The 12,756-nt window shown below is 48.3% G+C and overlaps 1 long non-coding RNA gene across 1 annotated transcript; it reads left to right on the forward strand.

Moving 5' to 3' along the window:
• The first annotated feature begins 1,897 nt into the window (after window positions 1-1,897).
• Window positions 1,898-9,094, forward strand: Gm34980. The gene is made up of 3 exons (XR_375186.4): window positions 1,898-7,843; window positions 7,922-8,143; window positions 8,575-9,094. It is a non-coding gene; the product is annotated as a predicted gene, 34980 (long non-coding RNA).
• Window positions 9,095-12,756: the final 3,662 nt, after the last annotated feature.

The following is a 12,756-nucleotide window of genomic DNA, read 5'->3' on the forward strand; positions in this document are numbered from 1 at the left end:
GAAGGAAAGAAAGATGGAAGGAAGGAAGGAAAGATGGAAGGAAGGAAGGAAAGATGGAAGGAAGGAAGGAAAGAACTGGGCAGACTCAGAGAATTGCTCAGACCTCTCCTGCCTATCCCAGTAACTTCCTCTCCCCTATTCCTAGCACTCATTCCTGAATCAAGCCTCAATCCTTCCTTCCAGTAACCCTAAAATGACCCAAGGAATGGGGGTGATTTGGTTCCCCTAATGCATGGACGTTCTTGATTTTCCCTTCTTTGCCTGGATATTCTTCCTACTGGGGAGCCAATTTCTAGCTACTTAGGAAGTGAACAGCACCCTTCCATTACAAAAGGCTTATAAAATGATGCTGATGTTAACCAGTGATGAAGCTAGCCTCGGGTCAGACAGTTGCTGCTGTGGCCACTAGCTTTTTCCTCCTTTTTTTTTTTTTTTTCATTTTAAGATGAAATACACAAGACAAATGAGCAAGACCAGCTTCCTGAAGTAAACTATGCAAGGATGTATCTGTAGCATCGATGTCTCCAGCTTCAGCTAGCTTAGTCTGCTCAGTAACCTCCGTGTCAATAGACTCACATCTGCTTCTCTCCTGATAATGCATGTGCAGCATTCTGCCCAGTGGATGCCCACTCATTCTTCTTTTGGTTTTTCTTCTTCTTCTTTTTTTAAAAGCAAGTCCCATATCAATGGGCATTTAAGGCATTTCTAAGCTTCTCTGTTGCAAACAATGCTGCAACCGACAGCTCTCCAACATGTTCCTTTTAACACGCGTGCAAGCATCTCTCTTCAAAGCCAGAAGAGGAAATGCTAGATTGAAAGATAGGTGCATTATCAATGTTAATATTGTCAAATTAGCCTCCAACAAGATTGCACCTATTTAATTTCCCATCTGAAGCTAGGGTGGTAATCCATCAACAATGGATTTTTATCAGGGTTTTTTTTTTTCATTTTTATGTCAATTCTATAAGCATTGCTGGGAGACGACGGCTCCTCCATCCAGGAAATTGCAGACCTTGCCATTGCAGCCTGGAAGGTGTTGTGGTGATGGTTTATTCACCGTGTGACCGGGGCTCAAGCAAATGACATTGGAGGCCAGGAGCATGGTAAGGGCACAGGAGGCTTCAGAAGGGGAGGAGACATTTGCCTGAGGCTTTGGAAGCTGAGCAGAAATGTATCAAACACAGAATGAAGGAGACTTGACAGGAATAGTTGTCCGAGCAAGGGCCCTGTCTCCTGGGTCCCTAGGTGGACGCTGTTCCAGAGAAGCTGGAGACAGAGCCACAGGCCTCAGCAAGAGCCAGCACTCCAGGGGCCAAAGAACTGGAGTTCTGTCTGAGGAGCCAGCAAATCATCTCCATAAGGGCAGGCATGTTTATCATTCTCTGTGAGGTACACAGTAGGTGTTTAATAGGTGTTTATGGAAAGACATGGGCCTAAGCAGTATTTAAACAGCATACTCCATTTTCTTCCATCTCTCGGTGCCAGAACTGGGAAGCTGCTTGCTTTCTAAAGGCTGGTCAGCTCAAAGCCAGCCTAGGACCCGCCACCCCCACCCCCACCCCCCACTCCTGGGCCTCAGCCCCCATCCAGGCCTTGTGCCAGGTCCTTTCACCTCTGTCTGTTAGAGATTGCTTTTGGTTTCTGTGTTGACAACCCTTGTTTCTGTGTTTGGAGCGGCTGTTCAGTGCCATTTCCTGATTTAATATCGGTCCCGGCACACAGCGAGGATGCACAGTTAGCAGATTTTGCTCCAAGTATTTTTCAAGCTCCCTTTTGATGTAAGGGTTGGGTTTTCAGCTTCCCTGATCTCGACAAGCAGGGGGGCTGGGGAAGGGGAGGGAAGGGGAAGATGGAGCTGAGAACAGGAGATGGGGGGGGGGGGCAGCGGAGACCAGAACCCTGAGGACCCCTGCAGAACAGATTCCCTCAGCCCAGCTCCAGACTCCCTAGGAGTCAGCCCTCAGACCCCACACAGAGAGCTGAGCAAAGGCAAGGGGCAAGCCAAAGAGTCTGGAGCAAGCCTGCCACTCCCCACTGTGTGACTGGGAAGGTGGACACCCATGTCTCTGTGACATACACAGAAAGCCGCAGAGCTCAACTAAACTAACATGGTGCCCCTCAAAATGCCAGAAAGGTAAAAAACAAAATGGATGTCCCAACAGCACTCATTTTTTGTGTGACTTCGATGGAACTTGTTACTGGACCCAAGGACTTCTGTGAGATCAGGCTTCAGAGTGCAGAAAAGACTTCTTGTTCCTCTTTTAGGAACTAACGCTCTGCTAGTGGAGAAAGAAGAAAACTCAAAAAGCAGCAACTGATGCGTGTTCGGGGGTGGGGGTGGGGTCTGTGATGTAAGCACATGCTGGAACATACAGAGAGCCACATTGGAGGACAGGACACAAGGAAAGACCAGCATTTCCTGTCCCCAGCCCCATCAGTATCCATATGGCTACTACTGAGTTTCATTCTTTCCTCCAGGACTTTGTGGGTTTCTCCCTTTGGGACCTGTCTGTGTGGACTTAGGTCTTCTAAGAAGCAAGCAAAGGATTTACTGGGGTGGGGGTGGGGGGTCACTGGGAAGGAGGGAGGAGAGGGGAACAGGATGGATAGGAAGGCTACTGACACTGGTGAAAAGAGCAAGGAGAGGGGTTGGCAAGGAAGAAGCTGAGGCTGCAGCCAGTGCCTGGGGAGTCACTGCAAGCTCCTGGGGCCGTTGCAAGTCCCTACCTCATGGGATTGAGCCAGCCCCAGCACCAAAGCACCAAAGCTAATGGCCTAAAAGCAACCAGAAGTCCAGGCAAGGGTCAAATACACACACACAGGGGTGCCAGGACTGGGTATCTATCCAGCCATTGCTCTGGAAGGAGACCTCAGCCCATCCTTCATCCTCCATCCTCCATCCTCCTCCCTCCCAAATTGTTACCTTAATGTCAGTGAGCATCTCACTGGGGGTTGTCTACCTGTAAAGGCTGAGATGCAGTTGGAATTTCTTACCTCATTCGATCCTTTTCAATAACCATCTAGATGATGATTATTATTATCATGGTTACCTCCATTTCATAGACAAGGAGCTAAATTTCACATCCACTGACTCTCTTGCTGGGGGTCACAACTCCCAAATGGAACGGCACCCTGGACTGTAACCATTGCTCTAAGTTACCTTGGCCAGGAAAAGGTACAAAAAGGGAATCTGAGCTGTTCCTTTGCCTCTGTGCACCCATATCCCCTATTACTTATTCGCCAAAGAAAGTCTCCTCTGGTCTCCTTTGGGTCTGTGTCTACCTATCTCCAGGCTGGCCTGCTGGTCTGCTCCAAGCAAGACACCCAAGAATGTTCACCAGAAGTAAGCACTGTCCAACATCTGCATGTCTGTCATTTTCCTAAGCATGCCCTCCTCCAGGAAGCCCTCCCTGGCTTGCCTGGGTTTCCATAGTCCCCTTTACACAGAGCGTACCAAAATCCTGTTACCTCTGTCAAACGCCGGAACTCAGCCTTTCTAGAACCAAAGCTAAGTCTAAATCCAGAGTGTGGGTGCTCACAGAGGGAAGGCTGGTCCAGGACAACAAAAGAACACCTTTGGAAGGCAAGGGACCCTTGCTGTGGAAAGCATGACCTTGGCCTGTGGAGGCACAGCCTGCAGTCCGGGGCCTGACCACCAGGAGCCTCATGATCCCCCAGGCAATGCTGAGGCTGACTCCTCTCTTCCCGGAGGCAAGTTAGGCAAGTTAGAGCCTCCACCCCAACTTTCCTGCGGGAAGCCAGCCCAGGCCTCAGCATCTGCTCAGCTGCCAGTGGCCCAGTGGGTAGCCCCAGCTAAGGAGGAGAGTTATTTTTATTTATTTCTTCTTAATCATGAACTTAATTTAGCTGCTAATCAGGTTACCATGGTGATTTGCACGGGATTTACAGCAGTTTCCTAACGCGCCTTTTTTTCTCACTCTTTTAGTTAAGGAGTAAAATTTGGGCGCTGCGAGAGCGACTGCCTACTGAATGTCCTAGAACAAGGTCAGCCGTGTGGGTTTCTCAGTTTTCTTTCCCCCTCTTGCCTCGTGTGCTTAAGAGTCTGCCGTGACTCTGGGCAGACCCCAGGTACTTCTTTTCTGCCCTTTCTCCAAAAAGCTTCAATGGGCCCTTGTTGCCAGGGTGAGGCTGGAACCAGGTGAGGGTTTTCAAGGTCCGCCCTCCTTCCTCACATCCCAGATTCTCCCTGGCCTTTTATGTGTTCCTCTGTATCTTTGTTTGTTTGTCCCCCAGGCCTGGAATATCTTTCTCAGACAAATGAAAGCCTTTCGTTCTCTGGAAGAGTTTCATTCCTACCCTGTGCACTGGGGGAGCTTCTGTCTGGGGTCACCATATCCCAAGGCATTAGCTGGAAATACATCTGAGCACCGACTCTGACCCTGCCACACTCTGGCATGGAAGGGGGTATTGTACCAGCCAATGCAGGGGAGCAGGGCAGGGAGGCCGTAGGGGGAGAAGTCTAAGAACTGGCATCGTGACAGCTTGCTGTATTCTGCTGTCTGGAAGTCCCATTTACATTCCATCCAAGCACCTGAGGAAGAGGGAGATTCAACTCATGCCCCCTCTGTCTCACCTAGGGGCTCAGAAGCACTCCTTTCTGGGACAACTAAATGGAGTACCCTGCCCCATCCCCCATGGGAGGCTCCCGGAAGGGACAGCGTCTCCAGATTGGAGACCACAATTTCCAGGATCTCCCTGAGGACCTCAGGGCCAGCTGCCAATCAGACCTGGGATCAGCCACAGTCCATTAGTGAACGCCCCCAGTGCAAGGCGCCAACACAGCCCCCCAGGCATTGGCGCCAGAGGCTGCCCAGGGAACCCAAAGCCACCTTCAATCATTATCTTGGCTTTTGTCACCAGACAAACTGGACCACGGACTATAGGTTGTTTCCTAGGTGAGCAACTCCTCTGGCTTCTGCCCCAGCTACCCTGCTATCCCTTGGTGTTGGATGTGGGTGTAGCCCCTATGGGAGGCCTGGCACCTCTGCAGCATCCCACCTACTGCTACTGAGGCAGTGTGAGTTTCTAACTTGCTATCCTTCTCTGAGTCATCCTTGTCTCCTCTCGAAGATGGGTAGCAGTAAGAAGAGATGTCCAGGGTTTGATAACCAGAGCTGCATGGAGTCACAAGAACTGGGATCCCAGACAGGCTCTGAGCATATTATGTGACTTTTTCCTCAAGTTTGAGACCCTGAGAAGTGAGGTTCACAAACCAAAGCACTTATGTCGGTGACAAGAAAGGAATTGCCTGACAGGCCAAGTAAGCACTGAATGACTGAAGCCACTCTGGCAGGCACGGCTGCCCACTGACTCCAGACCCCATCCCTCCAACCTGTAAGGGATCCTGGTCAGAGCAAACCTAACCCAGTAGGCATAGGGATGAGAGCCTAGAAGGACAGAGAAGTCCAGACACAAGTGCCCAAACCTGGGGAGAGTCTAGGATTCTAATCCCAGACTCTAACTCAGTGAGGCATTTACTATTTGATCTTCGGCAAGTCACTTAACTTCTCTGGGATTCTGTTTCCTTTTCTAGGTATGTAAAACCCCACCTAAATGAAGATTGAACTTTTTATTCTCCAGCCCCACCAACCACACCCAGACTTTTCCACTGTTGAACCAGTAGTAAAGGGAGAAAGGGCGGCTAGGAAAGGTGGGAGAAGAGTGCAGTACCTGCTCTGGCCACTGGGGGCGGACTTACTCCACCTTGTGTATATCTAAACTACAGGTAACAAGGTTCTGGTTTAACAAACACCCAGCATGGATAAAGGCAGGAAGTTCCTCCTTTGACAGCTCATGGGTTGTACAGCATTGTACCTAACAACACAGGCTCTGAGCGTGATGCCAGAGTTCAAATCCCAGGTCTGCCTCTACTACCTTGGTGGCCTTTGAGCAAACTGTCTACTCTGCCTATGTCTCCACTTCCTTCTAATGGGAACAAAGAGCAGTGGCCTTACCAGGCCAGTGAGTACCTGCACACTGTCCAGTGATGTGCACCAAGCATTTCCCCATCTGCAACTTCTCAATGTCATCATGGTAACAGTCCAGGGTACTGAAAGGCAGAGAGCTGAAACCTCTCACCTTGGGCCTGCTCACTCAAAGCCAGTGCCTTTGCCAGCAGCCCCTGCCCATCCCCGCTTCTGCTCAATATGATCGATGTTCTCAACTGACTTGTTTTGCAAAACAAGTTCATATAGCAATGGAAACAGAGACAGGAGTAGGAGTTAATTAAGGGCAGGGTGAACCACACATCGATCCTAACATCGTTAAAAGAGAGACAACCAGACTTTAGGATGTGATTCAACAAGGAGAACGCAACACCATCTCCTAGGGCTTCCAGACAAAGATCGAATATGACAGCACCCTAGTTCCCCACTTCTGGGAAGCACTGGGAATGGGGGAGCCCACAGAACAGCACCAGGAGGGGGCCATCAGCCACACCCACAGGGAAGGTGGCAGCAAGACCCAGAACCACTCAGAGATAAGCAGAAGTCTCAATAGAAACTCACTATAGTTTTTGAAAAAGAAATACGTGACATTTCTCTTATTCTCAGTGTGGACTATTAGAAGGGAGTTTAAGAAGCACATCCATTAAATGCAATGGCCGATGACACGGCCCAAACACACAAAAGGCAAAAATATATTTTTTGAGAAAGTTTGGAATATTTATTGAATATTGAGCGTTGGATATGGAAAGAACTGTTGTTGTTGTTGTTGTTGTTGTTTTTACTTTTGCTAAATGTGATGTTGATATTATATATGATCATGCTAGAAGAAATTCTGAGTCATAACCTGTTAGTTATAGCTTCTAAAATATTCAGGTATAAAATGAGCCAGTGCCTAGGATTTGTTTCCAACATTCAGACAAGGGGCGGGGAAACAGGCAGAGGGTGAAGACAGATCACCAAGTAGGAGAAGCTACAGACTCAAGGTTCAGGAGTGAGCATGGTGTGGCCCCCTGAGACAGAGAAGACTGGAAGGCCTCTCAAGCCCTTGGCCATTCAAGGAGTAGCACTTCCCTTACCTATTCTCAGGCTCCGAGGGAAAGCGAACATTTGCACACAGCCCAGAAACTCAGTTGCTCATTCGCTCACTTGCCCACTCCTCAATTCATCTACCCATCCATCCTCTATGTGTTCAGTCAACACACCTGCTTGTTGGAAAGCATACTTGTGAGAAATGCAGAACGGGTCATCCTGGCACTGTGGCACTGCTGGGGTAGAAGGGAGAGCCACAAGCTTGTTGAATCTACCCTTGTGAAACCAAACCTCAACAAAGCATGAGAAGTCTAAATAAAGATGGGTATGAGCCATGTTGGCATTTTACATGAAGGGGGTGACTTGGTCTGGCCTGAGGGGTGCCCATGGACACTTTCTCTTGAAGGATAAGACAGGCATGGTCATGTCCCAGGAAGGACACCTAGACCGCAAGAGCAAATATCCTGGGGCAGCAAGAAGCGAGAAGTTGGAGAGACCACAAAGATGGGAAGGACAGAATGACAGAAGGAACAAGCCAATTAATGAGCATCTGAGGCTGAAATCACTAGAGAAAGCCTTGCCACATAATGCCATGCCACACAGACACAGAGGCAGTTCTTCCATAAACGCCATGCCACACAGACACAGAGGCGGGGCAGGGGCGTTTGGCTTGCTAATAGGTGTTCCTGCAGTCAGTCCAGACAAGAACTGGAAAGGCATGGGCTCATGTTGACTTGAGAAAATGCTCACATCCTTCAGGAATTTTCAATGGGAACCAGCATAGAGCTTAAGCCCACTCAGAGGGGCAGAGAAAACTCTATGGCAAAGTGGACCGTTGGAACTACCAGGTAAGTAAGCAATTCCTCGTTAGGATTTTAAAATCTGTCAAAAGCAGGTCCAGGCTTTCTTTATGTATTGTTTTGCAGCCAGCTCAAGTCAAGGACAAGCCATCCTAGCCAACTGCAGGTCCACTTGAGCAGTGATTTACGGCCCCGAGACAATGGCTCTTTAAGAAAAAGACCCTGCACAAGCCAGACATGTTGTTGCAAGTATTAGAGCCCATCCATCTATCCGAGTCATCCTAGGATCTGGAAAATGGACCAGGCTGGCATGAGCTGAAAATGCCTCCACATACATCCTCATTCATGGTAAATGGGCCCGTGGCAAATGGGCTGGGACTATACACCCCAGTTTTTAGGGAAATGAAGGCATTGAAAAGAAGGCTCACTCAAGACCAACAGCTAGGAGAATCAACCTCACATCTGTTTGAGTCCCAAGGCTGCGTGTTTCTGTGCTGGGTGTGAATGGCTCCCTGGAAGTTTCTGCAGCTGCCTGGAAGTTTCTGCAGCTGCATAGTCTAAGCAGTTCCTTGGGGCTCTTTCTCCAGTTTTCCAAGAGAAAACTGTACAGAGAGGAGCTTCCAATCCCCATTTCACTGGAAGGAAGGGAGAGAGGGAAAAAGGGAAGGAGGGAGGGGGAGGGGGAGCGAGGGGGAGGGAGGGGGAGGGAGGGAGGAAGGGAGGGAGGAACAAGCAAGCAATCATGCTGGTATATCCAACAGTAGCCTCTTTCCCCTCAGAACCAAACGTTTTCTTCCTTGTCTGGAAGCCTACCAGACACCTATAGTTGTCCATAGCCCCCCACCGAAGGTCAGTCTCCAAACCATGCGAAGCATTCTGTGCCCTTGTGAGAGATGCATTTGAGCCAGCACTCTGAAGCTCATCTTTGTCCCCGAGAGGATGCTAGACCCTGGCTGCAGAAGCAACATGCCTGACTCAGCTCTGTGGTCCCAGCAGTTTGGCTGAGAAGCAGTCAATGAACATCTGCTGAAGGACAGGACAGACCTCTGGCACTGGAGATGTTACAGCAAACCCAACTTGAGAAGGAGAAATGAGAAGACAGGGGAGGGGGAAAACTTAAAAGGTAATATTCATTGTCAAGAGCGGGCTATGAATTTATACTTTAAAACCCCACATAAATCTAGTGTTTATTTAATCATGTATGAGAGCAATGCAAGAGCACAGATTCTAGATAAAAATGCAAGCCAAATGTTAGTGGTCATATTTCTATGTGGTTGGCTTATGTGTGTTCTTATTTTTTCCCTCCAACATGTATTAAAAAGAATACATGTGATTCCAACTAATAGGAAAAGTCCATCACTGTTTCATTTGATAACTGTTTTTTGGATAAATATTCAAGTTTGAAGTATTGCCTGCTTTCCTGAACCCAGACAGCTGCTGAGTGCCAGACAGAACCCTGACATTCCACGAGAATGGGTGGAGCAGCCATTGATTCTGCAGACCCTAGGGCTCACCAGATTCACACCAGAAGTCTCCAGCCAGTTCCTTGTCCAGGATGCAGAGAGCAGATGCCAGGTCTCACAGCCATCTGCCAAGTCCCCAGCATCACCAAGTACATTTCCATGACTCTTTTCTCCATCACAAGTCAGTAAATCAAAGCCCATCTCGTACACAAGGTGGGCCTTTTCTGGTAAAACACAAAAAAACTTAATCTTTGGTCCAGAAGCAGTAGATTGCGGCGGCAAGCCGGCAGCCAAAACCATTAATCTTTGCCGCGTTCCCCAACTGGCCCGAGCAGTAAAGAAGATAATACCCCAGCAGAATCAGTGACCCACTACAAATTGGTCCTGAAAGGTCCACCAGCATAAATAGACTTTTGCTGATCCAACACTTGTTAGGAACCCCAACAAAGAGCCTATTGGCTCATCTGATGAACCGCTTGCAATGGGCCCTTGCAATGGCTCGTGATGGATGACCACCCTCCCTTGAAGGGGAAGATGCAGCTCCTGGTATGGGGCCCTTTCTCATCTTAAATTTGTCCTCAATAAATCACAGGTGCAGAGAAGCCAGCATCAGTTTCATTACACCTACGTGCTCCGGTATCAATCACACCACTATGGCGGCCTGTCTGGGCGCTGGTCATTTCAAGTGGCTTTTTCTGTCCTGATTCTGTTTCCAGCGTGATGCACGCCTCAAATGGGCTGCAACCCAGTGAGAAAAAGGAAGATACTTCCTTCTAAAGGCCCCTGTTCCCTTGGCCTCTGCACCTGTTCCTTCCTCCTCCTCCATTCGCCAGTCCCCAAATCGATGTCATTCTGAGCTCCGCACCCGGTCCATGCGTCCCTGTGCAGATAGCTGAAGCTTTGGCATCAGAAAGCCTTATCTACAGAGTATGGCTCCTGACATTTGCCAGTTCATTGTTTTGTTTTGTTTTGTTTTTTTTAATTTTGTTTCTGAATCTGCAGCATGTGATTATAACACTTCCTTCCCTGTGTAGATCAAATGCAGTGTTGTGGGGGAAAGAACCCGGAACAGTACAGAGTACAAAGCAGATCTTTGAACTGGTCCTGGTGCCCTGAGTATTTTTTACACATGAACTCAGACTGAAAGAGAAAGGACTATAGAGGTTGCTGATCTCACTGCTCAGGCCCTGTGATAAGAGGGATCCCACCGTTCCTCTGCCCGAGCCCAGGACCACCCCAGGCACCGGCACATCACAGGTGTGTCGGTTACAGCCCATAATTTATGAAGATTGCTACCGCAGTTCATTTTTTGTCCTGTTCCTTTCATGGTAGGCAGTTAAAATACCCTTTAAACTAAAGGCACTAGCAAGCTTGCGGACTTCTTCTTAATGCACCCAGTCAAATACTTTAGTGTTATTAAATGCATGTAGAAGACTCGTCATAAAATGTGCCAAGTTAAGAAGAAAATCACAGATAGAAAAACTGATGTTGTTTGAGCCAAGTCCTGAGCCAGTCTTCCAATAGCCAGCGAGGCCAGACTATCACTCAGCCCTGCCACAGGTCCTCAGGGGAGACCACAGCCCCCACTACCTCTGCTGTAGAGTGCATCACTCAGGGGCTATCCCGCTAATCATTAACCCAATGAGCATGTCTTTATACAGGGAGGGGAGTGCAAAGGAGCCTGCCTCTCTGTGTTGCTCAGGAGCCTCAGACAGAACCAGCTTTGAAAAAAGACACTTCCATTCTCTTTAAACCTACATAAGAGCAGGACTGGGGGGAGGCCATTTGTTTGCAGAAAAGTTGGGAGGGGGTATGAAGGAGAGGCAGAGAAACAGGAAGAGAAAGGAGATGGGGAGGGGGTTAAAGAAGGGAATGGCAGGGGGAGGGGAAGGATGAAGCTTCAGGACACAAGGCAAGGGGGGAGGGCAGAGAAGGATGCAGGGGGGGGGCAGACTTTACTCTAGGGTGCAGCAACTCAGAGCTACAGATGGATGCCACCCAGTCTGGAGAATGGGCCTGAACATCAAGGGTGGTGGCAGTGAGACCTATGCAGCCCAGCCTGGCCATCTATACCCCTTCCAGTCATGACTATTTAATCTCCCCGGTGTTCTACTCACTAGGCTTCATTCGTTCAAAGATACACACTTTCATCTGTCCATTTTGACATCCCCAAGGCATCTTTTATCATCACTGGGATTGAGCAGTGAGAGGCCTTGGTGCCAGTATCCTATCTGGATATATGAAGTTGGATAACAACTTTTGGAATAGGGATTTTTGGGTTAAGTCCTCAGGATGGTAGAGGAATATTGAAGACCACAGACATCAACAACGCCAAGTCAGTCTCTGACTAGGTAGTTTTAGGACTACCTTAAGCAAATTGTTTTTCTTGCATTTCCCCTTTAAAATGTAGATATACAAAGGCCTTGTGGTAAACGCTGAATAAACCCAAGGGTTCTTTTATAAGGATACAATTAAAACTGCAAGTGAGAGGAAAGAGCACTATATGGCAATTTCATTAGCAAGAGTTCTGTCTCCCTTAGCATCCCGTGAAATCATGGCGCAGCAATAGAAAGCACCATAGGTCCCACCCTCCAGAGCAGCATAGATCTCAACCTTCCTAACATTATGACCCTTTAGTACAGTTCTTCATGCTGTGGTATCCCCCAATCATAAAGTTATTTTTATTGCTACTTCATAACTGTAATTTTGCTTTTGTTATAAACCATAAGGTAAGTATCTGTATGTTCTAATGACCATTCGGTGACCCCTGTGAAATGGCCGCTGGTGCCCTGGGGGGGGGGTGTCACAACCCACAAGTTGGAACTGCTGCTCTAGATGAACACACCCCGACTTCATTGCTCTCTCAAAGCCATATAGAAATCCAAAGACCTAGGTCTTTCTGATCCCATAACTCACACTCCTAACCAATAGTGGTAATCATTTGGCATCTCTGGAGTAAGACCAATAGAGAGTCCAATGCCAGGTTTATCACTGAGTGCTTTGAGACCCAGGACATTGACTTCTAGTCTTGTACTCACAACAGCTGTGAAAACACACTTCTCTAAGTTATAGATAAGAGCGTTCGTATATGAAGAGGCTCAGTAAGGAACTGAGCAGACTAGACCCCAAGATGCCTACAGTGTGTCCTTCAGGGCACCCCCCCCCCCTTTGCCTTTTCACTAACCAATGAGAGACTTGAATAGCACCAGGAGCCCTGGGCTGCCATTATATAGTATATAGCAAGAAAAGATGCCTTCAGTCCTGACAAACCAGTTCTGTATACACCCCAGCTTTGGTCCGTGCCTGATGAATACTCAGCTTTCACTCCCACTTACGAAACAAAAGCCACAGTAACTGTAACATACGAGGCCTGTTGCTGTTATTATTATACTATTTGTAAGTAAAGAAGACCAGGAAAGATGAGCCACATGCAAGATTACCTTGAGGTGCCCTGAGCCCACCCAGAGAACAAATAGGCTAGGTGCTTTATGTTAATTT

The sequence above is a fragment of the Mus musculus genome, chromosome 2 (assembly GCF_000001635.26).
Source record: "Mus musculus strain C57BL/6J chromosome 2, GRCm38.p6 C57BL/6J".
NCBI classification, from domain to species: Eukaryota; Metazoa; Chordata; class Mammalia; order Rodentia; family Muridae; genus Mus; species Mus musculus.